The sequence below is a fragment of the Oncorhynchus gorbuscha genome, linkage group LG09 (assembly GCF_021184085.1).
Source record: "Oncorhynchus gorbuscha isolate QuinsamMale2020 ecotype Even-year linkage group LG09, OgorEven_v1.0, whole genome shotgun sequence".
In the NCBI taxonomy this organism is placed as follows: domain Eukaryota; kingdom Metazoa; phylum Chordata; class Actinopteri; order Salmoniformes; family Salmonidae; genus Oncorhynchus; species Oncorhynchus gorbuscha.
In genome coordinates this window covers 27,527,057-27,554,955 of record NC_060181.1, presented here as the reverse complement: position 1 = coordinate 27,554,955, position 27,899 = coordinate 27,527,057, and positions in this window count along the sequence as shown.

Genomic DNA, 27,899 nt, shown 5'->3' with positions numbered 1-27,899 from the left:
GATGAGGGATACATGGAGGGATAGATGAGCGCTACATGGAGGGATAGATGAGGGATACATGGAGGGATACAATGAGGGATAGATGAGGAATACATGGAGGGATAGATAAGGGATACATGGAGGGATACATGGAGGGATAGATGAGGGATAAATGGAGGAATAGATGAGGGATACATGGAGGGATGCATGGAGGGAGAGATGAGGGATACATGGAGAGATGAGGGATGCATGGAGGGAAAGATGAGGGATACATGGAGGGATAGATAAGGGATACATGGAGGGATAGAGGAGGGATACATGGAGGGATAGATGAGGGATACATGGAGGGATAGATGAGGGATACATGGAGGGATAGATGAGGGCTACATGGAGGGATAGATGAGGGATAGATGAGGGATACGTGGAGGGATGCATGGAGCGATCGATGAGGGATACATGGAGGGATAGATGAGGGATAGATGAGGAATACATGGAGGGATAGATGAGGGATACATGGAGGGATAGATGAGGGATACATGGAGGAATAGATGAGGGATAGATGAGGGATATATGGAGGGATAGATGAGGGATACATGGAGGGATAGATGAGGGATACATGGAGGGATAGATGAGGGATATATGGAGGGATAGATGGGGGATACATGGAGGGATAGATGAGGGATACATGGAGGGATAGATGAGGGATACATGCAGGGATAGACGAGGGCTACATGGAGGGATAGATGAGGGATACATGGAGGGATACAAGGAGGGATAGATGAGGAATACATGGAGGGATAGATAAGGGATACATGGAGGGATACATGGAGGGATAGATGAGGGATACATGGAGGGATAGATGAGGGATACATGGAGGGATAGATAAGGGATACATGGAGGGACACAAGGAGGGATAGATGAGGGATACATGGAGGGAGAGATGAGGGATACATGGAGGGATACAAGGAGGGATAGATGAGGGCTACATTGAGGGATAGATGAGGGATACGTAGAGGGATGCATGGAGCGATCGATGAGGGATACATGGAGGGATAGATGAGGGATAGATGAGGGATACATGGAGGGATACATGAGGGATACATGGAGGGATAGATGAGGGATACATGGAGGAATAGATGAGGGATAGATGAGGGATATATGGAGGGATAGATGAGGGATACATTGAGGGATACATGGAGGGATACATGGAGGAATAGATGAGGGATAGATGAGGGATATATGGAGGGATAGATGGGGGATACATGGAGGGATAGATGAGGGATTCATGGAGGGATAGATGAGGGATACATGGAGAGATACATGGAGGGAGAGATGAGGGATACATGGAGAGATGAGGGATGCATGGAGGGAAAGATGGGGGATACATGGAGGGATAGATAAGGGATACATGGAGGGATAGATGAGGGATACATGGAGGGATAGATGAGGGATACATGGAGGGATACAAGGAGGGATACATGAGGGATACATGGAGGGATAGATGAGGGATACATGGAGGAATAGATGAGGGATAGATGAGGGATATATGGAGGGATAGATGAGGATTACATTGAGGGATACACAGAGGGATACATGGAGGAATAGATGAGGGATAGATGAGGGATATATGGAGGGATAGATGGGGGATACATGGAGGGATAGATGAGGGATTCATGGAGGGATAGATGAGGGATACATGGAGGGATAGATGAGGGATACATGGAGGGATACAAGGAGGGATAGATGAGGAATACATGGAGGGATAGATAAGGGATACATGGAGGGATACATGGAGGAATAGATGAGGGATACCTGGAGGGATACATGGAGGGAGAGATGAGGGATACATGGAGAGATGAGGGATGCATGGAGGGAAAGATGGGGGATACATGGAGGGATAGATAAGGGATACATGGAGGGATAGATGAGGGATACATGGAGGGATAGATGAGGGATACATGGAGGGATAGATGAGCGCTACATGGAGGGATAGATGAGGGATACATGGAGGGATACAAGGAGGGATAGATGAGGAATACATGGAGGGATAGATAAGGGATACATGGAGGGATACATGGAGGGATAGATGAGGGATAAATGGAGGAATAGATGAGGGATACATGGAGGGATGCATGGAGGGAGAGATGAGGGATACATGGAGAGATGAGGGATGCATGGAGGGAAAGATGAGGGATACATGGAGGGATAGATAAGGGATACATGGAGGGATAGAGGAGGGATACATGGAGGGATAGATGAGGGATACATGGAGGGATAGATGAGGGATACATGGAGGGATAGATGAGGGCTACATGGAGGGATAGATGAGGGATAGATGAGGGATACGTGGAGGGATGCATGGAGCGATCGATGAGGGATACATGGAGGGATAGATGAGGGATAGATGAGGAATACATGGAGGGATAGATGAGGGATACATGGAGGGATAGATGAGGGATACATGGAGGAATAGATGAGGGATAGATGAGGGATATATGGAGGGATAGATGGGGGATACATGGAGGGATAGATGAGGGATACATGGAGGAATAGATGAGGGATACATGGAGGGATAGATGAGGGATACATGGAGGGATAGATGAGGGATAAATGGAGGGATAGATGAGGGCTACATGGAGGAATACATGAGGGATACATGGAGGGATACATGGAGGGAGAGATGAGGGATACATGGAGAGATGAGGGATACATGGAGGGAAAGATGAGGGATACATGGAGGGATAGAGGAGGGATACATGGAGGGATAGAGGAGGGATACATGGAGGGATAGATGAGGGATACATGGAGGGATAGATGAGGGATACATGCAGGGATAGACGAGGGCTACATGGAGGGATAGATGAGGGATACATGGAGGGATACATGGAGGGATAGATGAGGGATACATGGAGGGATAGATGAGGGATACATGGAGGGATAGATAAGGGATACATGGAGGGACACAAGGAGGGATAGATGAGGGATACATGGAGGAGAGATGAGGGATACATGGAGGGATACAAGGAGGGATACATGGAGGGATAGATGAGGGCTACATTGAGGGATAGATGAGGGATACGTAGAGGGATACAAGGAGGGATAGATGAGGGATACATGGAGGGATAGATGAGGGATACATGGAGGGAGAGATGAGGGATACATGGAGGGATACAAGGAGGGATAGATGAGGGATACATGGAGGGATAGATGAGGGATACATGGAGGGATAGATGAGGGATCCATAGAGGGATTCATGGAGGGATAGATGAGGGATACATGGAGGGATAGATGAGGGATACATGGAGGGAGAGATGAGGGATACAAGGAGGGATAGATGAGGGATACATGGAGGGATAGATGAGGGATACATGGAGGGATAGATGACGGATACATGGAGGGATAGATGAGGGATACATGGAGGGATAGATGACGGATACATGAAGGGATAGATGAGGGATACATGGAGGGATAGATGAGGGCTACATGGAGGGATAGATGAGGGATACATGGAGGGATACAATGAGGGATAGATGAGGAATACATGGAGGGATAGATGAGGGATACATGGAGGGATTGATGAGGGCTACATTGAGGGATAGATGAGGGATACATAGAGGGATACAATGAGGGATAGATGAGGGATACATGGAGGGATAGATGAGGGATACATGGAGGGAGAGATGAGGGATACATGGAGGGATAGATGAGGGATACATGGAGGGATAGATGAGGGATACATGGAGGGATAGATGACGGATACATGGAGGGATAGATGAGGGATACATGGAGGGATAGATGACGGATACATGAAGGGATAGATGAGGGATACATGGAGGAATAGATGAGGGATACATGGAGGGATAGATGAGGGATACATGGAGGGATAGATGAGGGATAAATGGAGGGATAGATGAGGGCTACATGGAGGAATACATGAGGGATACATGGAGGGATACATGGAGGGAGAGATGAGGGATACATGGAGAGATGAGGGATACATGGAGGGAAAGATGAGGGATACATGGAGGGATAGAGGAGGGATACATGGAGGGATAGAGGAGGGATACATGGAGGGATAGATGAGGGATACATGGAGGGATAGATGAGGGATACATGCAGGGATAGACGAGGGCTACATGGAGGGATAGATGAGGGATACATGGAGGGATACATGGAGGGATAGATGAGGGATACATGGAGGGATAGATGAGGGATACATGGAGGGATAGATAAGGGATACATGGAGGGACACAAGGAGGGATAGATGAGGGATACATGGAGGGAGAGATGAGGGATACATGGAGGGATACAAGGAGGGATACATGGAGGGATAGATGAGGGCTACATTGAGGGATAGATGAGGGATACGTAGAGGGATACAAGGAGGGATAGATGAGGGATACATGGAGGGATAGATGAGGGATACATGGAGGGAGAGATGAGGGATACATGGAGGGATACAAGGAGGGATAGATGAGGGATACATGGAGGGATAGATGAGGGATACATGGAGGGATAGATGAGGGATCCATAGAGGGATTCATGGAGGGATAGATGAGGGATACATGGAGGGATAGATGAGGGATACATGGAGGGAGAGATGAGGGATACAAGGAGGGATAGATGAGGGATACATGGAGGGATAGATGAGGGATACATGGAGGGATAGATGACGGATACATGGAGGGATAGATGAGGGATACATGGAGGGATAGATGACGGATACATGAAGGGATAGATGAGGGATACATGGAGGGATAGATGAGGGCTACATGGAGGGATAGATGAGGGATACATGGAGGGATACAAGGAGGGATAGATGAGGAATACATGGAGGGATAGATGAGGGATACATGGAGGGATTGATGAGGGCTACATTGAGGGATAGATGAGGGATACATAGAGGGATACAATGAGGGATAGATGAGGGATACATGGAGGGATAGATGAGGGATACATGGAGGGAGAGATGAGGGATACATGGAGGGATAGATGAGGGATACATGGAGGGATAGATGAGGGATACATGGAGGGATAGATGACGGATACATGGAGGGATAGATGAGGGATACATGGAGGGATAGATGACGGATACATGAAGGGATAGATGAGGGATACATGGAGGGATAGATGAGGGCTACATGGAGGGATAGATGAGGGATACATGGAGGGATACAAGGAGGGATAGATGAGGAATACATGGAGGGATAGATGAGGGATACATGGAGGGATTGATGAGGGCTACATTGAGGGATAGATGAGGGATACATAGAGGGATACAATGAGGGATAGATGAGGGATACATGGAGGGATAGATGAGGGATACATGGAGGGAGAGATGAGGGATACATGGAGGAATAAATGAGGGATACATGGAGGGATACATGGAGCGAGAGATGAGGGATACATGGAGAGATGAGGGATACATGGAGGGAAAGATGAGGGATACATGGAGGGATAGAGGAGGGATACATGGAGGGAGAGATGAGGGATACATGGAGGGATAGATGAGGGATACATGGAGGGATAGATGAGGGATACATGGAGGGATAGATGACGGATACATGGAGGGATAGATGAGGGATACATGGAGGGATAGATGACGGATACATGAAGGGATAGATGAGGGATACATGGAGGGATAGATGAGGGCTACATGGAGGGATAGATGAGGGATACATGGAGGGATACAAGGAGGGATAGATGAGGAATACATGGAGGGATAGATGAGGGATACATGGAGGGATTGATGAGGGCTACATTGAGGGATAGATGAGGGATACATAGAGGGATACAATGAGGGATAGATGAGGGATACATGGAGGGATAGATGAGGGATACATGGAGGGAGAGATGAGGGATACATGGAGGAATAAATGAGGGATACATGGAGGGATACATGGAGCGAGAGATGAGGGATACATGGAGAGATGAGGGATACATGGAGGGAAAGATGAGGGATACATGGAGGGATAGAGGAGGGATACATGGAGGGATAGAGGAGGGATACATGGAGGGATAGAGGAGGGATACATGGAGGGATAGATGAGGGATAAATGGAGGGATAGATGAGGGCTACATGGAGGAATAAATGAGGGATACATGGAGGGATACATTGAGGGAGAGATGAGGGATACATGGAGAGATGAGGGATATATGGAGGGAAAGATGAGGGATACATGGAGGGATAGAGGAGGGATACATGGAGGGATAGAGGAGGGATACATGGAGGGATAGATGAGGGATACATGGAGGGATAGATGAGGGATACATGCAGGGATAGATGAGGGCTACATGGAGGGATAGATGAGGGATACATGGAGGGATACAAGGAGGGATAGATGAGGAATACATGGAGGGATAGATAAGGGATACATGGAGGGATACATGGAGGGATAGATGAGGGATACATGGAGGGATAGATGAGGGATACATGGAGGGATAGATAAGGGATACATGGAGGGACACAAGGAGGGATAGATGAGGGATACATGGAGGGAGAGATGAGGGATACATGGAGGGATACAAGGAGGGATACATGGAGGGATAGATGAGGGCTACATTGAGGGATAGATGAGGGATACGTAGAGGGAGAGATGAGGGATACATGGAGGGATACAAGGAGGGATAGATGAGGGATACATGGAGGGATAGATGAGGGATACATGGAGGGATAGATGAGGGATCCATAGAGGGATTCATGGAGGGATAGATGAGGGATACATGGAGGGATAGATGAGGGATACATGGAGGGAGAGATGAGGGATACATGGAGGGATAGATGAGGGATACATGGAGGGATAGATGAGGGATACATGGAGGGATAGATGACGGATACATGGAGGGATAGATGAGGGATACATGGAGGGATAGATGAGGGATACATGAAGGGATAGATGAGGGATACATGGAGGGATAGATGAGGGCTACATGGAGGGATAGATGAGGGATACATGGAGGGATACAAGGAGGGATAGATGAGGAATACATGGAGGGATAGATAAGGGATACATGGAGGGATACATGGAGGGATAGATGAGGGATACATGGAGGGATAGATGAGGGATACATGGAGGGATAGATAAGGGATACATGGAGGGACACAAGGAGGGATAGATGAGGGATACATGGAGGAGAGATGAGGGATACATGGAGGGATACAAGGAGGGATACATGGAGGGATAGATGAGGGCTACATTGAGGGATAGATGAGGGATACGTAGAGGGATACAAGGAGGGATAGATGAGGGATACATGGAGGGATAGATGAGGGATACATGGAGGGAGAGATGAGGGATACATGGAGGGATACAAGGAGGGATAGATGAGGGATACATGGAGGGATAGATGAGGGATACATGGAGGGATAGATGAGGGATCCATAGAGGGATTCATGGAGGGATAGATGAGGGATACATGGAGGGATAGATGAGGGATACATGGAGGGAGAGATGAGGGATACATGGAGGGATAGATGAGGGATACATGGAGGGATAGATGAGGGATACATGGAGGGATAGATGACGGATACATGGAGGGATAGATGAGGATACATGGAGGGATAGATGACGGATACATGAAGGGATAGATGAGGGATACATGGAGGGATAGATGAGGGCTACATGGAGGGATAGATGAGGGATACATGGAGGGATACAAGGAGGGATAGATGAGGAATACATGGAGGGATAGATGAGGGATACATGGAGGGATTGATGAGGGCTACATTGAGGGATAGATGAGGGATACATAGAGGGATACAATGAGGGATAGATGAGGGATACATGGAGGGATAGATGAGGGATACATGGAGGGATAAATGGAGGGATAGATGAGGGATACATGGAGGAATAAATGAGGGATACATGGAGGGATACATGGAGGGAGAGATGAGGGATACATGGAGAGATGAGGGATACATGGAGGGAAAGATGAGGGATACATGGAGGGATAGAGGAGGGATACATGGAGGGATAGAGGAGGGATACATGGAGGGATAGATGAGGGATACATGGAGGGATAGATGAGGGATACATGGAGGGATAGATGAGGGCTACATGGAGGGATAGATGAGGGATACATGGAGGGATACAAGGAGGGATAGATGAGGAATACATGGAGGGATAGATAAGGGATACATGGAGGGATACATGGAGGGATAGATGAGAGATACATGGAGGGAAAGATGAGGGATACATGGAGGGATAGATAAGGGCTACATGGAGGGACACAAGGAGGAATAGATGAGGAATACATGGAGGGAGAGATGAGGGATACGTAGGGGGATACAAGGAGGGATAGATTAGGGATACATGGAGGGAGAGATGAGGGATACATGGAGGGATACAAGGAGGGATAGATGAGGGATACATGGAGGGATAGATGAGGGATACATGGAGGGATAGATGAGGGATCCATAGAGGGATTCATGGAGGGATATATGAGGGATACATGGAGGGATACATGGAGGGAGAGATGAGGGATACATGGAGGGATAGATGAGGGATACATGGAGGGATAGATGAGGGATACATGGAGGGATAGATGACGGATACATGGAGGGATAGATGAGGGATACATGGAGGGATAGATGAGGGATACATGGAGGAATAGATGAGGGCTACATGGAGGGATAGATGAGGGATACATGGAGGGATACAAGGAGGGATAGATGAGGAATACATGGAGGGATAGATGAGGGATACATGGAGGGATAGATGAGGGCTACATTGAGGGATAGATGAGGGATACATAGAGGGATACAATGAGTGATAGATGAGGGATACATGGAGGGATAGATGAGGGATACATGGAGGGATAGATGAGGGATACGTAGAGGGATACAAGGAGGTATAGATGAGGGATACATGGAGGGAGAGATGAGGGATACATGGAGGGATACAAGGAGGGATAGATGAGAGATACATGGAGGGATAGATACGGGTTACATGGAGGGATACATGGAGGGATAAATGGAGGGATAGATGAGGGATACATGGAGGGACACATGGAGGGATAGATGAGGGATACATGGAGGGATAGATGAGGGATACATGGAGGGACACATGGAGGGATAGATGAGGGATAGATGAGGGATGCATGGAGTGATATATGAGGGATACATGGAGGGATAGATGAGGAATACATGGAGGGATAGATGAAGGATACATGGAGGGATAGATGAGGGATACATGGAGGGATAGATGGAGGGATAGATGACGGCTACATGGAGGGATAGATGAGGGATTCTTGGAGGGATACATGTAGGGAGACATGGAGGGATAGATGAGGGATAGATGAGGGATACGTGGAGGGATGCATGGAGGGATCGATGAGGGATACATGGAGGGATAGATGAGGTATAGATGAGGGATACATGGAGGGATAGATGAGGGATACATGGAGGGATAGATAAGGGATACATGGAGGGACACAAGGAGGAATAGATGAGGGATACATGGAGGGAGAGATGAGGGATACATGGAGGGATACAAGGAGGGATACATGGAGGGATAGATGAGGGCTACATTGAGGGATAAATTAGGGATACGTAGAGGGATACAAGGAGGGATAGATGAGGGATACATGGAGGGAGAGATGAGGGATACATGGAGGGATACAAGGAGGGATAGATGAGGGATACATGGAGGGATAGATGAGGGATACATGGAGGGATAGATAAGGGATACATGGAGGGACACAAGGAGGGATAGATGAGGGATACATGGAGGGAGAGATGAGGGATACATGGAGGGATACAAGGAGGGATACATGGAGGGATAGATGAGGGCTACATTGAGGGATAGATGAGGGATACGTAGAGGGATACAAGGAGGGATAGATGAGGGATACATGGAGGGATAGATGAGGGATACATGGACGGAGAGATGAGGGATACATGTAGGGATACAAGGAGGGATAGATGAGGGATACATGGAGGGATAGATGAGGGATACATGGAGGGATACATGGAGGGATAGATGAGGGATAGATGAGGGATACATGGAGTGATAGATGGGGATAGATGAGGGATACATGGAGGGATAGATGAGGGATACATGGAGGGATAGATGAGGAATACATGGAGGGATACATGGAGGGAGAGATGAGGGATACATGGAGAGATGAGGGATACATGGAGGGATAGATGAGGGATACATGGAGGGATAGATGAGGGATACATGGAGGGATAGATGAGGGCTACATGGAGGGATAGATGAGGGATACATGGAGGGATACAAGGAGGGATAGATGAGGAATACATGGAGGGATAGATCAGGGATACATGGAGGGATACATGGAGGGATAGATGAGGGATAGATGAGGGATACATGGAGGGATAGATAAGGGATAGATGAGGGATACATGGAGGGATAGATGAGGGATACATGGAGGGATAGATGAGGAATACATGGAGGGATAGATGAAGGATACATGGAGGGATAGATGAGGGATACATGGAGGGATAGATGGAGGGATAGATGAGGGCTCATGGAGGGATAGATGAGGGATACTTGGAGGGATAGATGAGGAATACATGGAGGGATAGATGAAGGATACATGGAGGGATAGATGAGGGATACATGGAGGGATAGATGGAGGGATAGATGAGGGCTCATGGAGGGATACATGGAGGGATACATGGAGGGATAGATGAGGGATCCATAGAGGGATTCATGGAGGGATATATGAGGGATACATGGAGGGATACATGGAGGGAGAGATGAGGGATACATGGAGGGATAGATGAGGGATACATGGAGGGATAGATGAGGGATACATGGAGGGATAGATGACGGATACATGGAGGGATAGATGAGGGATACATGGAGGGATAGATGAGGGATACATGGAGGAATAGATGAGGGCTACATGGAGGGATAGATGAGGGATACATGGAGGGATACAAGGAGGGATAGATGAGGAATACATGGAGGGATAGATGAGGGATACATGGAGGGATAGATGAGGGCTACATTGAGGGATAGATGAGGGATACATAGAGGGATACAATGAGGGATAGATGAGGGATACATGGAGGGATAGATGAGGGATACATGGAGGGAGAGATGAGGGATACATGGAGGGATACAAGGAGGGATAGATGAGAGATACATGGAGGGATAGATAAGGGTTACATGGAGGGATACATGGAGGGATAAATGGAGGGATAGATGAGGGATACATGGAGGGACACATGGAGGGATAGATGAGGGATACATGGAGGGATAGATGAGGGATACATGGAGGGATAGATGAGGGCTACATGGAGGGATAGATGAGGGATTCTTGGAGGGATACATGTAGGGAGACATGGAGGGATAGATGAGGGATAGATGAGTGATGAATGGAGTGATATATGAGGGATACATGGAGGGATAGATGAGGAATACATGGAGGGATAGATGAAGGATACATGGAGGGATAGATGAGGGATACATGGAGGGATAGATGGAGGGATAGATGAGGGCTACATGGAGGGATAGATGAGGGATTCTTGGAGGGATACATGTAGGGAGACATGGAGGGATAGATGAGGGATACGTGGAGGGATGCATGGAGGGATCGATGAGGGATACATGGAGGGATAGATGAGGTATAGATGAGGGATACATGGAGGGATAGATGAGGGATAGATGAGGGATACATGGAGGGATAGATAAGGGATACATGGAGGGACACAAGGAGGAATATATGAGGGATACATGGAGGGAGAGATGAGGGATACATGGAGGGATACAAGGAGGGATACATGGAGGGATAGATGAGGGCTACATTGAGGGATAAATGAGGGATACGTAGAGGGATACAAGGAGGGATAGATGAGGGATACATGGAGGGAGAGATGAGGGATACATGGAGGGATACAAGGAGGGATAGATGAGGGATACATGGAGGGATAGATGAGGGATACATGGAGGGATAGATAAGGGATACATGGAGGGACACAAGGAGGGAGAGATGAGGGATACATGGAGGGATACAAGGAGGGATACATGGAGGGATAGATGAGGGCTACATTGAGGGATACGTAGAGGGATACAAGGAGGGATAGATGAGGGATACATGGAGGGATAGATGAGGGATACATGGAGGGAGAGATGAGGGATACATGTAGGGATACAAGGAGGGATAGATGAGGGATACATGGAGGGATAGATGAGGGATACATGGAGGGATACATGGAGGGATAGATGAGGGATAGATGAGGGATACATGGAGTGATAGATAAGGGATAGATGAGGGATACATGGAGGGATAGATGAGGGATACATGGAGGGATAGATGAGGAATACATGGAGGGATACATGGAGGGAGAGATGAGGGATACATGGAGAGATGAGGGATACATGGAGGGATAGATGAGGGATACATGGAGGGATAGATGAGGGATACATGGAGGGATAGATGAGGGCTACATGGAGGGATAGATGAGGGATACATGGAGGGATACAAGGAGGGATAGATGAGGAATACATGGAGGGATAGATCAGGGATACATGGAGGGATACATGGAGGGATAGATGAGGGATAGATGAGGGATACATGGAGGGATAGATAAGGGATAGATGAGGGATACATGGAGGGATAGATGAGGGATACATGGAGGGATAGATGAGGAATACATGGAGGGATAGATGAAGGATACATGGAGGGATAGATGAGGGATACATGGAGGGATAGATGGAGGGATAGATGAGGGCTCATGGAGGGATAGATGAGGGATACATGGAGGGATAGATGGAGGGATAGATGAGGGCTCATGGAGGGATAGATGAGGGATACTTGGAGGGATACATGTAGGGAGACATGGAGGGATAGATGAGGGATAGATGAGGGATACGTGGAGGGATGCATGGAGCGATCGATGAGGAATACATGGAGGGATAGATGAGGGATAGATGAGGAATACATGGAGGGATAGATGAGGGATAGATGAGGGATACATGGAGGGATAGATAAGGGATAGATGAGGGATACATGGAGGGATAGATGAGGGATACATGGAGGGATAGATGAGGAATACATGGAGGGATAGATGAAGGATACATGGAGGGATAGATGAGGGATACATGGAGGGATAGATGGAGGGATAGATGAGGGCTCATGGAGGGATAGATGAGGGATACATGGAGGGATAGATGGAGGGATAGATGAGGGCTCATGGAGGGATAGATGAGGGATACTTGGAGGGATACATGTAGGGAGACATGGAGGGATAGATGAGGGATAGATGAGGGATACGTGGAGGGATGCATGGAGCGATCGATGAGGAATACATGGAGGGATAGATGAGGGATAGATGAGGAATACATGGAGGGATAGATGAGGGATACATGGAGTGATAGATGAGGGATACATGGAGGGATAGATGAGGGATATATGGAGGGATAGATGGGGGATACATGGAGGGATAGATGAGGGATACATGGAGGGACACATGGAGGGATAGATGAGGGATACGTGGAGGGATATATGAGGGATACATGGAGGGATAGATGAGGGATACATGGAGGGACACATTGAGGGATAGATGAGGGATGCATGGAGGGATAGATGAGGGATACATGGAGGGATAGATGAGGAATACATGGAGGGATAGATGAAGGATACATGGAGGGATAGATGAGGGATACATGGAGGGATAGATGGAGGGATAGATGAGGGCTCATGGAGGGATAGATGAGGGATACTTGGAGGGATACATGTAGGGAGACATGGAGGGATAGATGAGGGATAGATGAGGGATACGTGGAGGGATGCATGGAGCGATCGATGAGGGATACATGGCGGGATAGATGAGGGATAGATGAGGAATACATGGAGGGATAGATGAGGGATACATGGAGGGATACATGGAGGGATAGATGAGGGATATATGGAGGGATAGATGGGGGATACATGGAGGGATAGATGAGGGATACATGGAGGGATAGATGAGGGATACATGGAGGGATAGATGAGGGATACATGGAGGGATAGATGAGGGATAAATGGAGGGATAGATGAGGGATACATGGAGGAATAGATGAGGGATACATGGAGGGATACATGGATGGAGAGATGAGGGATACATGGAGAGATGAGGGATACATGGAGGGAACGATGAGGGATACATGGAGGGATACAGGAGGGATACATGGAGGGATAGATGAGGGATACATGGAGGGATAGATGAGGGATACATGGAGGGATAGATGAGGGCTACATGGAGGGATAGATGAGGGATACATGGAGGGATACAAGGAGGGATAGATGAGGAATACATGGAGGGATAGATAAGGGATACATGGAGGGATACATGGAGGGATAGATGAGGGATACATGGAGGGATAGATGAGGGATACATGGAGGGATAGATAAGGGATACATGGAGGGACACAAGGAGGGATAGATGAGGGATACATGGAGGGAGAGATGAGAGATACATGGAGGGATACAAGGAGGGATACATGGAGGGATAGATGAGGGCTACATTGAGGGATAGATGAGGGATACGTAGAGGGATACAAGGAGGGATAGATGAGGGATACAAGGAGGGATAGATGAGGGATACATGGAGGGAGAGATGAGGGATACATGGAGGGATACAAGGAGGGATAGATGAGGGATACATGAGGGATACATGGAGGGATAGATGAGGGATCCATAGAGGGATTCATGGAGGAATAGATGAGGGATACATGGAGGGATAGATGAGGGATACATGGAGGGAGAGATGAGGGATACATGGAGGGATAGATGAGGGATACATGGAGGGATAGATGAGGGATACATGGAGGGATAGATGACGGATACATGGAGGGATAGATGAGGGATACATGGAGGGATAGATGACGGATACATGAAGGGATAGATGAGGGATACATGGAGGGATAGATGAGGGCTACATGGAGGGATAGATGAGGGATACATGGAGGGATACAAGGAGGGATAGATGAGGAATACATGGAGGGATAGATGAGGGATACATGGAGGGATTGATGAGGGCTACATTGAGGGATAGATGAGGGATACATAGAGGGATACAATGAGGGATAGATGAGGGATACATGGAGGGATAGATGAGGGATACATGGAGGGAGACATGAGGGATACATGGAGGGATAAATGGAGGGATAGATGAGGGATACATGGAGGAATAAATGAGGGATACATGGAGGGAGAGATGAGGGATACATGGAGAGATGAGGGATACATGGAGGGAAAGATGAGGGATACATGGAGGGATAGAGGAGGGATACATGGAGGGATAGAGGAGGGATACATGGAGGGATAGATGAGGGATACATGGAGGGATAGATGAGGGATACATGGAGGGATAGATGAGGGCTACATGGAGGGATAGATGAGGGATACATGGAGGGATACAAGGAGGAATAGATGAGGAATACATGGAGGGATAGATAAGGGATACATGGAGGGATACATGGAGGGATAGATGAGGGATACATGGAGGGATAGATGAGGGATACATGGAGGGATAGATAAGGGATACATGGAGGGACACAAGGAGGAATAGATGAGGGATACATGGAGGGAGAGATGAGGGATACATGGAGGGATACAAGGAGGGATACATGGAGGGATAGATGAGGGCTACATTGAGGGATAAATGAGGGATACGTAGAGGGATACAAGGAGGGATAGATGAGGGATACATGGAGGGAGAGATGAGGGATACATGGAGGGATACAAGGAGGGATAGATGAGGGATACATGGAGGGATAGATGAGGGATACATGGAGGGATAGATAAGGGATACATGGAGGGACACAAGGAGGGATAGATGAGGGATACATGGAGGGAGAGATGAGGGATACATGGAGGGATACAAGGAGGGATACATGGAGGGATAGATGAGGGCTACATTGAGGGATAGATGAGGGATACGTAGAGGGATACAAGGAGGGATAGATGAGGGATACATGGAGGGATAGATGAGGGATACATGGAGGGAGAGATGAGGGATACATGTAGGGATACAAGGAGGGATAGATGAGGGATACATGGAGGGATAGATGAGGGATACATGGAGGGATACATGGAGGGATAGATGAGGGATAGATGAGGGATACATGGAGTGATAGATAAGGGATAGATGAGGGATACATGGAGGGATAGATGAGGGATACATGGAGGGATAGATGAGGAATACATGGAGGGATACATGGAGGGAGAGATGAGGGATACATGGAGAGATGAGGGATACATGGAGGGATAGATGAGGGATACATGGAGGGATAGATGAGGGATACATGGAGGGATAGATGAGGGCTACATGGAGGGATAGATGAGGGATACATGGAGGGATACAAGGAGGGATAGATGAGGAATACATGGAGGGATAGATCAGGGATACATGGAGGGATACATGGAGGGATAGATGAGGGATAGATGAGGGATACATGGAGGGATAGATAAGGGATAGATGAGGGATACATGGAGGGATAGATGAGGGATACATGGAGGGGATGAGGAATACATGGAGGGATAGATGAGGGATACATGGAGGGATAGATGAGGATACATGGAGGGATAGATGGAGGGATAGATGAGGGCTCATGGAGGGATAGATGAGGGATATGGAGGGATAGAGGGAATACATGGAGGGATAGATGAAGGATACATGGAGGGATAGATGAGGGATACATGGAGGGATAGATACATGGGAGGGATAGATGAGGGCTCATGGAGGGATAGATGAGGGATACTTGGAGGGATACATGTAGGGAGACATGGAGGGATAGATGAGGGATAGATGAGGGATACGTGGAGGGATGCATGGAGCGATCGATGAGGGATACATGGAGGGATAGATGAGGGATAGATGAGGAATACATGGAGGGATAGATGAGGGATACATGGAGTGATAGATGAGGGATACATGGAGGGATAGATGAGGGATATATGGAGGGATAGATGGGGGATACATGGAGGGATAGATGAGGGATACATGGAGGGACACATGGAGGGATAGATGAGGGATACGTGGAGGGATATATGAGGGATACATGGAGGGATAGATGAGGGATACATGGAGGGACACATTGAGGGATAGATGAGGGATGCATGGAGGGATAGATGAGGGATACATGGAGGGATAGATGAGGAATACATGGAGGGATAGATGAAGGATACATGGAGGGATAGATGAGGGATACATGGAGGGATAGATGGAGGGATAGATGAGGGCTCATGGAGGGATAGATGAGGGATACTTGGAGGGATACATGTAGGGAGACATGGAGGGATAGATGAGGGATAGATGAGGGATACGTGGAGGGATGCATGGAGCGATCGATGAGGGATACATGGCGGGATAGATGAGGGATAGATGAGGAATACATGGAGGGATAGATGAGGGATACATGGAGGGATAGATGAGGGATACATGGAGGGATAGATGAGGGATATATGGAGGGATAGATGGGGGATACATGGAGGGATAGATGAGGGATACATGGAGGGATACATGGAGGGATAGATGAGGGATACATGGAGGGATAGATGAGGGATAAATGGAGGGATAGATGAGGGATACATGGAGGAATAGATGAGGGATACATGGAGGGATACATGGATGGAGAGATGAGGGATACATGGAGAGATGAGGGATACATGGAGGGAACGATGAGGGATACATGGAGGGATACAGGAGGGATACATGGAGGGATAGATGAGGGATACATGGAGGGATAGATGAGGGATACATGGAGGGATAGATGAGGGCTACATGGAGGGATAGATGAGGGATACATGGAGGGATACAAGGAGGGATAGATGAGGAATACATGGAGGGATAGATAAGGGATACATGGAGGGATACATGGAGGGATAGATGAGGGATACATGGAGGGATAGATGAGGGATACATGGAGGGATAGATAAGGGATACATGGAGGGACACAAGGAGGGATAGATGAGGGATACATGGAGGGAGAGATGAGAGATACATGGAGGGATACAAGGAGGGATACATGGAGGGATAGATGAGGGCTACATTGAGGGATAGATGAGGGATACGTAGAGGGATACAAGGAGGGATAGATGAGGGATACATGGAGGGATAGATGAGGGATACATGGAGGGAGAGATGAGGGATACATGGAGGGATACAAGGAGGGATAGATGAGGGATACATGAGGGATAGATGAGGGATACATGGAGGGATAGATGAGGGATCCATAGAGGGATTCATGGAGGGATAGATGAGGGATACATGGAGGGATAGATGAGGGATACATGGAGGGAGAGATGAGGGATACATGGAGGGATAGATGAGGGATACATGGAGGGATAGATGAGGGATACATGGAGGGATAGATGACGGATACATGGAGGGATAGATGAGGGATACATGGAGGGATACAATGAGGGATAGATGAGGGATACATGGAGGGATAGATGAGGGATACATGGAGGGAGACATGAGGGATACATGGAGGGATAAATGGAGGGATAGATGAGGGATACATGGAGGAATAAATGAGGGATACATGGAGGGATACATGGAGGGAGAGATGAGGGATACATGGAGAGATGAGGGATACATGGAGGGAAAGATGAGGGATACATGGAGGGATAGAGGAGGGATACATGGAGGGATAGAGGAGGGATACATGGAGGGATAGATGAGGGATACATGGAGGGATAGATGAGGGATACATGGAGGGATAGATGAGGGCTACATGGAGGGATAGATGAGGGATACATGGAGGGATACAAGGAGGAATAGATGAGGAATACATGGAGGGATAGATAAGGGATACATGGAGGGATACATGGAGGGATAGATGAGGGATACATGGAGGGATAGATGAGGGATACATGGAGGGATAGATAAGGGATACATGGAGGGACACAAGGAGGAATAGATGAGGGATACATGGAGGGAGAGATGAGGGATACATGGAGGGATACAAGGAGGGATACATGGAGGGATAGATGAGGGCTACATTGAGGGATAAATGAGGGATACGTAGAGGGATACAAGGAGGGATAGATGAGGGATACATGGAGAGAGAGATGAGGGATACATGGAGGGATAGATGAGGGATCCATAGAGGGATTCATGGAGGGATATATGAGGGATATATGGAGGGATACATGGAGGGAGAGATGAGGGATACATGGAGGGATAGATGAGGGATACATGGAGGGATAGATGACGGATACATGGAGGGATAGATGAGGGATACATGGAGGGATAGATGAGGGATACATGGAGGGATAGATGAGGGCTACATGGAGGGATAGATGAGGGATACATGGAGGGATACAAGGAGGGATAGATGAGGAATACATGGAGGGATAGATGAGGGATACATGGAGGTATAGATGAGGGCTACATTGAGGGATAGATGAGGGATACATAGAGGGATACAATGAGGGATAGATGAGGGATACATGGAGGGATAGATGAGGGATACATGGAGGGAGAGATGAGGGATACATGGACAGATACAAGGAGGGATAGATGAGGAATACATATAGGGATAAATAAGGGTTACATGGAGGGATACATGGAGGGATAGATGGAGGGATAGATGAGGGATACATGGAGGGACACGTGGAGGGATAGATGAGGGATACATGGAGGGATAGATGAGGGATACATGGAGGGATAGATGAGGGATACATGGAGGGACACATGGAGGGATAGATGAGGGATAGATGAGGGATGCATGGAGGGATAGATGAGGGATACATGGAGGGATAGATGAGGAATACATGGAGGGATAGATGAGGGATAGATGAGGGATACATGGAGGGATAGATGAGGGATACATGGAGGGATAGATGAGGGATACATGGAGGGACACATGGAGGGATAGATGAGGGATAGATGAGGGATGCATGGAGGGATAGATGAGGGATACATGGAGGGATAGATGAGGGCTACATGGAGGGATAGATGAGGGATTCTTGGAGGGATAGATGAGGGATACATGGAGGGATAGATGAGGGATACATGGAGGGATAGATGAGGGCTACATGGAGGGATAGATGAGGGATACATGGAGGGATACAAGGAGGAATAGATGAGGAATACATGGAGGGATAGATAAGGGATACATGGAGGGATACATGGAGGGATAGATGAGGGATACATGGAGGGATAGATGAGGGATACATGGAGGGATAGATAAGGGATACATGGAGGGACACAAGGAGGAATAGATGAGGGATACATGGAGGGAGAGATGAGGGATACATGGAGGGATACAAGGAGGGATACATGGAGGGATAGATGAGGGCTACATTGAGGGATAAATGAGGGATATGTAGAGGGATACAAGGAGGGATAGATGAGGGATACATGGAGAGAGAGATGAGGGATACATGGAGGGATACAAGGAGGGATAGATGAGGGATACATGGAGGGATAGATGAGGGATACATGGAGGGATAGATGAGGGATCCATAGAGGGATTCATGGAGGGATATATGAGGGATATATGGAGGGATACATGGAGGGAGAGATGAGGGATACATGGAGGGATAGATGAGGGATACATGGAGGGATAGATGACGGATACATGGAGGGATAGATGAGGGATACATGGAGGGATAGATGAGGGATACATGGACATGGATAGATGAGGGCTACATGGAGGGATAGATGAGGGATACATGGAGGGGAGGGATACAAGGAGGGATAGATGAGGAATACATGGAGGGATAGATGAGGGATACATGGAGGTATAGATGAGGGATACATTGAGGGATAGATGAGGGATACATAGAGGGATACAATGAGGGATAGATGAGGGATACATGGAGGGATAGATGAGGGATACATGGAGGGAGAGACATGAGGGATACATGGACAGATACAAGGAGGGATAGATGAGGAATACATATAGGGATAAATAAGGGTTACATGGAGGGATACATGGAGGGATAGATGGAGGGATAGATGAGGGATACATGGAGGGACACGTGGAGGGATAGATGAGGGATACATGGAGGGATAGATGAGGGATACATGGAGGGATAGATGAGGGATACATGGAGGGACACATGGAGGGATAGATGAGGGATAGATGAGGGATGCATGGAGGGATAGATGAGGGATAGATGAGGGATACATGGAGGGATAGATGAGGGATACATGGAGGGATAGATAAGGGATACATGGAGGGACACAAGGAGGAATAGATGAGGGATACATGGAGGGAGAGATGAGGGATACATGGAGGGATACAAGGAGGGATACATGGAGGGATAGATGAGGGCTACATTGAGGGATAAATGAGGGATACGTAGAGGGATACAAGGAGGGATAGATGAGGGATACATGGAGAGAGAGATGAGGGATACATGGAGGGATACAAGGAGGGATAGATGAGGGATACATGGAGGGATAGATGAGGGATACATGGAGGGATAGATGAGGGATCCATAGAGGGATTCATGGAGGGATATATGAGGGATATATGGAGGGATACATGGAGGGAGAGATGAGGGATACATGGAGGGATAGATGAGGGATACATGGAGGGATAGATGACGGATACATGGAGGGATAGATGAGGGATACATGGAGGGATAGATGAGGGATACATGGAGGGATAGATGAGGGCTACATGGAGGGATAGATGAGGGATACATGGAGGGATACAAGGAGGGATAGATGAGGAATACATGGAGGGATAGATGAGGGATACATGGAGGTATAGATGAGGGCTACATTGAGGGATAGATGAGGGATACATAGAGGGATACAATGAGGGATAGATGAGGGATACATGGAGGGATAGATGAGGGATACATGGAGGGAGAGATGAGGGATACATGGACAGATACAAGGAGGGATAGATGAGGAATACATATAGGGATAAATAAGGGTTACATGGAGGGATACATGGAGGGATAGATGGAGGGATAGATGAGGGATACATGGAGGGACACGTGGAGGGATAGATGAGGGATACATGGAGGGATAGATGAGGGATACATGGAGGGATAGATGAGGGATACATGGAGGGACACATGGAGGGATAGATGAGGGATAGATGAGGGATGCATGGAGGGATAGATGAGGGATACATGGAGGGATAGATGAGGAATACATGGAGGGATAGATGAGGGATAGATGAGGGATACATGGAGGGATAGATGAGGGATACATGGAGGGATAGATGAGGGATACATGGAGGGACACATGGAGGGATAGATGAGGGATAGATGAGGGATGCATGGAGGGATAGATGAGGGATACATGGAGGGATAGATGAGGGCTACATGGAGGGATAGATGAGGGATTCTTGGAGGGATACATGTAGGGAGACATGGAGGGATAGATGAGGGATACGTGGAGGGATGCATGGAGGGATCGATGAGGGATACATGGAGGGATAGATGAGGTATAGATGAGGGATACATGGAGGGATAGATGAGGGATACATGGAGGGAAAGATGAGGGATAGATGAGGGATACATGGAGGGTAGATGATTGATACATGGAGGTATACATGGAGGGATAGATGAGGGATACATTGAGGGATAGATGAGGGATACATGGAGGAATAGATGAGGGATAGATGAGGGATATATGGAGGGTAGATGGGGGATACATGGAGGGATAGATGAGGGATTCATGGAGGGATAGATGAGGGATGCATGGAGGGATAGATGAGGGATACATGGAGGGATAGATGAGGGATACATGGAGGGATAGATGAGGGATAAATGGAGGGATAGATAAGGGATACATGGAGGGATACATGGAGGGAGAGGTGAGGGCTACATGGAGGGATAGATGAGGAATACATGGAGGGAAAGATGAGGGTTACATGGAGGGATAGATAAGGGATACATGGAGGGATAGAGGAGGGATACATGGAGGGATAGATGAGGGATACATGGAGGGATAGATGAGGGATAGATGAGGAATACATGGAGGGACAGATAAGGGATACATGGAGGGATACATGGAGGGATAGATGAGGGATACATGGAGGGATAGATGAGGGATACATGGAGGGATAGATAAGGGATACATGGAGGGACACATGGAGGGATAGATGAGGGATACATGGAGGGATAGATGAGGGCTACATGGAGGGATAGATGAGGGATAGATGAGGGATATGTGGAGGGATACAAGAAGGGATAGATGAGGGATACATTAAGGGATACATGGAGGGATAGATGGAGGGATAGATGAGGGCTACATGGAGGGATAGATGAGGGATACATGGAGGGATACATGGAGGGATAGATGAGGGATACATGGAGGGATAGATGAGGGATAGATAGATCTTTCATTGGTGTCACTCCTGCCCCCGCTCTTCTCCCCCGGCACTCAAGGACGCCAGGCTGTCCTACATTACTCACTCCTGCCACCATCATTACGCATTCCTGCCACCATCATTACGCATTCCTGCCACCATCATTACACTCACCTGCCTTCCCTTGTAACGCACATCAGCTATTCATTGGACTCACCTGGACTTAATTACCTGTTTTACTACCTCCCTTATGTCTGTCTGTTCCCCAGCTCCATTCCTCGCCTCAGCATTGATTGTAGTCTGTCTTTGTGTTACCCAGTTCTGACGCTGTTCCTGTCCTGTTGCATGTCCGTTCCAAATTAAATGTCAACTCCCCGTACTTGCTTCTCTTCTCCAGCGTCGTTTCTTACAATTGGGGTGCTCACTCTCAGATTGAAGCAATTCAGCTGTAGCAGGATTATCACCACACTATTGGGTGATATTTTGGCAATGGTTGGGGGTGGTACTGGTACTGGTCTGAGTGCGTGCATACGTTCGTGCATGTATGCGCACGTGTGTGCGCACACGTGTGAGGTGGTGAGATTCTCATGGCACGCATGGAGGATTAGTCGCACGGGAAAGGAGGCTAGTCCCAGTGGGGAGGAAGTGGGGAGGATGTGAAGAGAGGGGATTGGAAAAAAAGAGAGGGAAGTGGAAAGGTAGAGCAGAGAGAGAGATGGGCCTCGCACTCATTTGTTTATCAGAGCAACAGAGGCTTGACCGAGCACATTTGTTATCAACTCTCTGCACTGAAGCCCCTGTATAAACAGAAGGTACAGGAAGGATGAGACCCGAAGCCTCTCTCAACTGGAGGACAACACATCAGTTTAGTACTAACCAAATAGATCAGGCTAGCTCTAACCACATATATCAGGTTATCTGGCTCGCTCTAACCACATAGATCAGGCTATCAGGCTAGCTCTAACCATATAGATCAGACTATCTGGCTAGCTCTAACCACATATCAGGCTAGCATTAACCACATAGATCAGGCTATCTGGCTAGCTCTAACCACATAGATCAGGCTATCAGGCTAGCACTAACCACATAGACGAGGCTATCAGGCTAGCTCTAACCATATAGATCAGGCTAGCACTAACCACATAGATCAGGCTATCAGGCTAGCTCTAACCATATAGATCAGGCTATCTGGCTAGCTCTAACCACATAGATCAGGCTATCAGGCTAGCACTAACCACATAGACGAGGCTATCAGACTAGCTCTAACCACATAGATCAGGCTAGCTCTAACCACATATCTGGCTAGCTCTAACCACATAGATCAGGCTATCAGGCTAGCTCTAACCACATAGATCAGGCTATCAGGCTAGCTCTAACCATATAGATCAGGCTATCTGGCTAGCAGAAACCACATAGATCAGGCTAGCTCTAACCACATAGATCAGGCTAGCTCTAACCACATATCTGGCTAGCTCTAACCACATAGATCAGACAATCAGGCTAACTCTAACCATATAGATCAGGCTATCTGGCTAGCACTAACCACATAGATCAGGATATGGTGCTAGCACTAACCACATAGATCAGGTTAGATCTAACCACATAGATCAGGCTATCAGGCTAGCTCTAACCACATAGATCAGGCTAGCTCTAACCACATATCAGGATAGCTCTAACCACACAGATCAGGCTATCAGGCTAGCACTTACCACATAGATCAGGATATGGTGCTAGCACTAACCACATAGATCAGGTTAGATCTAACCACATAGATCAGGCTATCAGGCTAGCACTAACCACATAGATCAGGCTAGCCATAACCACATAGATCAGGCTATCAGGCTAGCACTAACCACATAGATCAGGCTTGCCATAACCACACAAATAAGGCTAGTACTATCCACATACATCAGGCTAGCCGTGACTGCAGAGAGCAGGCTATAGCCCTTTTCCCAAAAGCTGCAAGCTAGACCTAAACGCACCCTAACAAACAACAGATCAGGCTAGTCTTACCTACTAACTCATAGAGAAGGGTGATGAGGAGTGGGATGTATTTTTTGTTTAGTCTTTTTCTCAGGGGTTTTTCCACTCCCGAGTGTTGTCACCTTGTTTTTAATACTGTACCCTTTTTCAAAGTCTGGATTGATTTTTACTGCTGTACATCCCAGGACAAATCACCACTGAGGTTGTCACCACAGACAGGACAAGACGAGGAGGAATACATTTAGCATATTATTGACATGTTTCTTTCAAATGATGGCCTTCATGAAAATTAGACAGTTAGAAAATGTCTGTGACAGGAAGACGGAAAGAAGAGGCTCCATTTGCAATTCCCTGTCCCTCTGCACAAACACAAGACCTGCAGGCTGGAAATGGCAAACACATTACTGGGGGAAGGAGCGGTCTCCTCCCTATCCTAGTTTAGGATGGAGAGTCTGCATAATGACAGCGATCTGGCCTCCACAGCTTCCTCCCTCTGTGGCTTGTGTGTGTGGGTGGGGGGGATTGGCAGCTTTAATTCCTGTTCCGATTGAGGGGTTTCTGCTTTCTGCAACGCCCCTGGGTAATGGCTCATGTGACCTATCTTCTGGACACCTGCTAACCTGGCTAGCCACACACGCCTGCTGGCCATGCTGCGCCTGGTGAGGAGCGAGGACCCCTCAGTGTTGACATTTTACAGTAAAGATCTCAGGAGTCAGCCGGCCTGTCTGTTTTCACTAGCCTTGAATCTGTTTGTCACTGTATTGTGGTAAATTGTTTGGCCAGACAGCTTTAAACAGCTCTGGGATCAGGCCACCTATATGCCACAACACAGACATGAATGCTGTATGTTTGGTATGGGAATGACCATAGTAGTTGGCTCCAAAGTACAATCAGTCTTGAGACCAGGCTACACAGTATAGGCCCACCTTGTCAGTCACAAGCTTTTAAAGCATGTCCCTACTAACGAAGCAGCCGGCTAGGGAAACATCCTGTATTTGTGTTTTGGCATGCTCAGATGGTCCCATGATGGGTTTCCTGGCTGTCAGTCTTCTAAGCCCTCCCGCCTCCACACATGATGTGGAAAAAGACCCCACTTTTAGCATAATGAGGTGTAGGAACCAATCACTGAGAGCTCAGATGGAATAGAGGGTGACACCTTGTACATTTCCTGCTTTGGAACGGAATAAAGGGTGACACCTGGTATATTTCCTACTTGGGATGGAATAAAGGGTGACACATGGTATATTTCCTACTTGGGGGCGAAATAAAGGGTGACACCTGGTATATTTCCTACTTGGGGAGAAGTCTAATGCGGTTTACGTTCACATCCAGTCTCATAACAGAGTAAATAGATACAGGTGGTGCTATCCAGGCTCACTTTATCTCAGTAATTTACACAGACAGACACAAACACGCATGCACAGAATGCCAGTATGCAAGCATGAACAGACACACACACATACTGTGAATGCTTCAGCCCACGTTCTCCTCATTTAGGACTCGCTAACTGATTGATTCATGAGATCTGTGATTTGCTCCCTGTTTTTCCTTGCCCCTTTATAACCTTTGTTTCCTTTGTTTGAGGTGCAGCCGCCCGGGATAAGATGTAGGTGAGAGGGAAGCTAGGTTTGAAGCTGTGGCACGGTTCCTATGAAGCCTCGGTTTGCAAAGAGAAGTATTGCTTTGATGGAATGATGACTTAAGTTAAAGTTGTGCTATGCTTTCCCTCCTTTCCCTGCTTTTCTGTTTGATTTCATTGTTGTTTGACTGTTTTGTGTCGTATCATCGTGGTTTATTGAAGCTGAAATTGGAAGAGAAATGCATTTGTGAACCGTTACCTGCCTCTGGCTTCCTTTCATGTATTTCCACTCAACACCATTCTCAAAGAACCTGTGTGGCTGGCATATGTTATGAGTTAATCAGAGCTCCCTACGCGTTTGGTGTAAACCTTGGCTGGTGTTGTCAGATCTATGGTACTGAATTGAGTTCAGTCACAACCTCTCTCAGCCAGGGTGTGACATAGGTGAAGGTCTACTTCATACACATATGAACAAACACACACACAAGCACATACGCTAAGGAGATCCCTTACAGTGGGGCAAAAAAATTATTTAGTCAGCCACCAATTGTGCAAGTTCTCCCACTTAAAAAGATGAGAGAGGCCTGTAATTTTCATCATAGGTATACTTCAACTATGACAGATAAGTTGAGAAAAAAATCCAGAAAATCACATTGTAGGATTTTTAATGAATTTATTTGCAAATTATAGTGGAAAATAGGTATTTGGTCACCTACAAACAAGCAATATTTCTGGCTCTCACAGACCTGTAACGTATTCTTTAAGAGGCTCCTCTGTCCTCCACTCGTTACCTGTATTAATGGCACCTGTTTGAACTTGTTATCAGAATAAAAGACACCTGTCCACAACCTCAAACAGTCACACTCCAAACTCCACTATGGCCAAGACCAAAGAGCTGTCAAAGGAGACACCAGAAACAAAATTGTAGACCTGCACCAGGCTGGGAAGACTGAATCTGCAATAGGTAAGCAGCTTGATTTGAAGAAATCAACTGTGGGAGCAATTATTAGGAAATGGAAGACATACAAGACCACTGATAATCTCCCTCGATCAGGGGCTCCATGCAAGATCTCACTCCGTGGGATCAAAATGATCACAAGAACGGTGAGCAAAAATCC